Below are 5,013 nucleotides of genomic sequence, written 5' to 3'. Positions count from 1 at the left end.
TTAAATAATTAATATTTTAAAGATAGTAACATTAAATAAGATAAAATTAGTTTATATTTTCTAATATTTAAGATTAAAAAAATATGTTTTTTTCTTATATTTGAGAGCAAAAGAAAAAACATATAAAATATATGATGTATATTTTTTTAGTGATTCTCTTTCATACTTTAATTTCTTAAATTCTCATTAAATGTCTGTCATTAATTATCATTAAAGTCTCATTATATATATATATAGGATTCACATATTTAAGTATATTGAATATACGTAAAGCCAAAACTACATTTTTAATGAGTCTCTTTCTTACTTTAATGAGTTTTCTTAAAAACAAATAACTATCATTAATACATATTTATTAAATGAATTGATTGGTCAAACTATTAATTTTGACATTTTTAATGTAATATTTTTCTAAATAAAGTATAAACACAACATTTCATAAAATATAAACTATTTTTACAAAATTATTATACTAAATTTGGTACAAACCACAATTATCTTTTAAAGAAGAGGTACTGTTCAAGTCTTATAGGATTATTATGAGTGATAAATTCTTCTTTTGAGTATTTTAGTGCAAATGCATATTTAAACTCAAATTTGATATTATCGGTTTTCCATTAGTTAAATAACTATCATTAATATTCATTAACATGAATGCATTGACTAGACAAAAATAGTCTTGCCCGTTATTTTGACCATTTTTTTAATATAATATGTTTCCAATGATGTAAAAACGCATCATTTTATAATATAATAATCCTATACAAACAGTTTTCGTAATACGTACATAATGATTCACAATAGTCTATAAATATAACAAGTAGGATATACAAATTCGTCTCACGAGAAACAAAGACCAAAATTAGAAAATAAAATCCTTCTTACATGGCTTCTCGTTTCGATCAAGCTCTTCTTTTGGGAATTATATTTGTTGCATTTGTTCTCACTTCAGGTAATTGCTAGAAATATTTCATTTATAATATAATCAATTCTCATGAGAAAACAAATTGTTGTGTTATTTTTTGGTCTATACATTAAAAATAGAAGGCAAAAGCAATAGTGTATAGTTTCATATCAATTTTATGTTGAAATTTCAAATAACAGACGCAAGGAAACTTTTTTCACATTGCAGGACCCGCAACAGTTGCACAAGACTGTGGTCCACTGAAATGCATAATAGGCCATAATGATTTTTGTATGCAATGTTGTAGGAGAGAAGGGTTTGGGTCTGGCATCTGTAAGAATGATGGGAAATATACTCGCTGTTCTTGTACGTAGTGTAAATTTATAAAATTATAATAAAATGGGTGTTTGATCTAAATATTTATTATGATTGGAGATTGTAGGAGTTTGTGCTATAAACCATCACATGATCATTAACAAAGTAATTGCTTTTGAATTAAAAAGAGAATTTTTTATCAATAAAAATTCTAATTTTCTTTTCTTTTTTTAATTTTTAATTCAAATTTTAATTTTTTTACTTCCATGATTTTGTTTTGTATCTATCTAACAAAGGTTCCACAATCAAAATGACATTTGTTTGAATGAAATTAACTCAAATCTATTAAGTAAAAGCTTAGTTCGAGTTTTATGATTAGAAAAAATGTGATTTAGAAGTCCAAGATATATAATTAATCAATTCTTCCAAAAAGATTAGTCATTAATTAAATTAATGAATATTTCATACTAATAAGATAAAAAAAAAAGAAAACAAAAGGTTCAGTGATTTAATAATCGACCATCGAGGTTTTTGGCCATTGTGCAATAAAAAGCTTGACTAAAGGGACAATTACATCAAAGAATTGATCAACTTGTATTAGAAATGATCAACAGATAAATCATACCTAAAGTAAAATTTGATAGAAACTTTTTTACTTTAAATGAAAAAGTTATGTTTAGTATTGTTGTTAATATATTTATATATATTTTATTCATCATATTTTTTTATTCACATGTATAATCTTTTTGCTTCAAAAAATTAATACTAAATATTTTTTTAATGATAAACCTAAAGCTTGAATTTAGTAGTCTTCTTATTGAGTCAACCTTAACTTATAAAATAATGTAATATCACTGAACTAAGTATTCCAAGGAGAGCACTCAAACTCTATTGTACCCAATTATCAATGGTATATTTCATACAAAGTAAATTGTCCCACATTAGGTGTTATATATTTCGTTTATAAGATGTAATTGACTAAATTACGTTTTTTAAGAATAAAGTTACTTTTTTTAGTTAAAAAAATATATTAACATTGAACTTGTCTGTAATAATTTTATTGAATTTTCCTTAAACATTAATGAGAACTTATTCATCTTTTCTAATCTTTATAGGAGAGAGAAACTAACAATTCAAAGTAACATTTAGTTATTGATTAACATAAATAAGAGTATTTTAATAAAAAAAAACAATTAATGCATAAGAAAAATGAAATAAAATATTATAATAAGGGAAAAAATTATTGACTATTTCTTATAAATAAAAATAAAGGGACTACTTAGGTTATTGTTGGAACACGTGGTCATTTGGTGTCTTCCAAATCAACCAGAAAGCAATAGGAAGTAGAGTTCTCATTCTCAAATGTAAAAGGTGTTTGATGTGAGCACAATTGAGGAAGCCCAAAAGGATTGCTAAACAGAAATTGAGCTAAGGATAAAATAGCTTCAAGAACTTAATGTGAGATTCTGAGTTGGCATATTGTTAGAAAGGATAGAATCAACACATGGCCTAGGCTTCGTTATATAACATTGTAATTTTCCTTTTAAGAGGGATGTTTGATGAAGTCTAATATCTCTCTTCTCTGATTTTTTTTTTTTTTTATGTGGGAGCTTCCCTTGCTCGAAAAGGGTTCATAACAATGGTGTTACCCTCCTCACAAGCTTCTTCGTTTGCCACAACCCTCCTTCTAAGACCCGCTTCATCAAGCACATCTCAGATGCTAAAATTGTTGATTTATTCGAGAAGATTATTTGCTTTTCTTGCGACCAAAAGTTCTCCAAGATCCTTGTTTGCTGTGTCCTTTAATTTTCTTTCTATAAGTTGAAAAAGACCCTTCATGATCACCATCCCTTGCATTTCGGCCTAACTAATGTCTAACACTCCAACAGGCATACTCCACTTTGAACACTCTTTATGGTTACTGATACAACCTTGAGGACAAGGTTGTTTTCATGTGAGCACAATTAAGGAAGCCCAAAAGGATTGTTAAACAGAAATGTGCCTCAAGATAACATAGGAATAATAGCTTTTAGAACTTACAGTGAGATTCTGAGTTGTCATATTGTTAGAAAGGATATGATCAATTCTGTCAGAGTGAACACATGGCTTGGGCTTGGCTATATAACATGAGAAATGCTATTTGTTCTGAAATTTTAAGTCCAAATATCCTCCTAACCTTTTAAAAGTTGTCATTTGTCAACTCATTTAAATGTAAAATATTTATTCACTTTTTAAGAAAAAAATCTTTCAAAAATTAACCCTTGTTTCACACGGAGTCAGAGAGATTCTACCAAAAAGACAACTATACCATGATCATCTCTGTCTTTCTTTATTTTTTTGGGTTAAACTATGCTTTTAGTCTTCAAATTTTTTAACATTTATGATTTTTATCCTTAAATTTTATAAAAATTTGTCTTTGTTTCTAAACTTTTGTTTCATCTAATGCTTTTGTCATTTTTGTCTATGTTTATATTTAAGTGATGATGCAATATTGTTTTATTATTATTTTATTATGATTTATTTTCTAGCGACTAAAAATGATAAAAAAAATGCTTGGACAAAATGTTTAGTAGGTATTAAATAATTTATGACTGTTTTTAGTCACCAGAAATTGCTTCCGCAGGAAAAAAAAAACTCTTAATAATCTTCCAATATCAAAATCCATAAATAATAAATAAAACACCCAGATTAAAATCATGCGTAGATCTAAAATTAAAATTAGATTGGAAGGATCAAAACTTTGGACAAAAAACAAGTATAGGAACAAAGAAGATCGGTCTTCACAGAATTTAAGAACTACGTCATCACTTAATTTATTCTCATGTATGTTTAAAAATGCATTAACAAAATAATTTCCCAAGATAGGACATTTTGAATTCAAAGCTAGTTCCTTGACAGAATGGACTTTAATTCTGTTAGAATAATATGATGTTGACGCTTGGATGACTTTAGTTTTATCTTATTTTCCTTAGTCTATTTATAGCTTTGGTAGTAGTCTTATAGCTTTTTATCATTCCTGCTCCATGTGTAGTTGACCATTATAGTGAGTGTGCATCTCACTTAAAATGACAACAACAAACATGCAGTGTTAGATAGCTGTAGCAAGTGCTCATTATGCTCTACGATAGAAGTGATTTGATCTCCTAATCATCTCATATTTTCAAGGACCTGTGAGAGATTAAATTTTCCATATATAATAGTCATAACTCTTATCTAAATGGATATGTTCAGTATTTAGTGTAATGGGTATGCTTTAAGCAAAGCCATTACTGTAGGAATGTAGGTGTACCTATGTTCTTCATTTTCCATATAGGTTGGTGTGATGAACTTAGTAATTGTAGTTTCCTAAGAGTACTCCCCATTGACTTCAGTAGGTTATACTCTAAAATTAAGTACAAATTTCTTGTCGCTTGCTTTTTGTTTTCTTTGCTCTAGTATTTGTGAAGTGGTTTAGAATGATCCTTCATGCATTTTTTTGGTTTGGGAAACTATCCAATATTTCACTTTGATATGGCTTGACAGATTCAATTGAATTCATGTGTTGTACTGATCCTAGCTAGATACACGTTGAGGGAACGGATGATTCTGAGAAAGTTGTAGCTCTTTGTTTTCCTTTATGACGACAAAGTGAAACTTGTTCTAAATAATTTTATTCATGTCAAACCACATATTATAACTAATATATGAAATGGCAAGACAAATATCTTGATTTCAAAAACATAAAATGAAAATGAAATGGGAACATTTTAGTAGTTGTTTAAAAATAGGTAATTGTATTGATATGGTATAATTGA

The 5,013-nt window shown here is 27.5% G+C and overlaps 1 long non-coding RNA gene across 1 annotated transcript; it reads left to right on the top strand.

Annotated features, from left to right (window-relative positions):
- The first annotated feature begins 794 nt into the window (after positions 1 to 794).
- Positions 795 to 1,321, top strand: LOC100785179 (uncharacterized). Its single transcript, XR_418689.4, has 2 exons — positions 795 to 952; positions 1,133 to 1,321. It is a non-coding gene; the product is annotated as an uncharacterized lncRNA (long non-coding RNA).
- The last annotated feature ends 3,692 nt before the right edge of the window (positions 1,322 to 5,013 follow it).

The sequence above is a fragment of the Glycine max genome, chromosome 16 (assembly GCF_000004515.6).
Source record: "Glycine max cultivar Williams 82 chromosome 16, Glycine_max_v4.0, whole genome shotgun sequence".
In the NCBI taxonomy this organism is placed as follows: Eukaryota; Viridiplantae; Streptophyta; class Magnoliopsida; order Fabales; family Fabaceae; genus Glycine; species Glycine max.
This window is presented reverse-complemented; position numbering and strand designations above follow the sequence as displayed.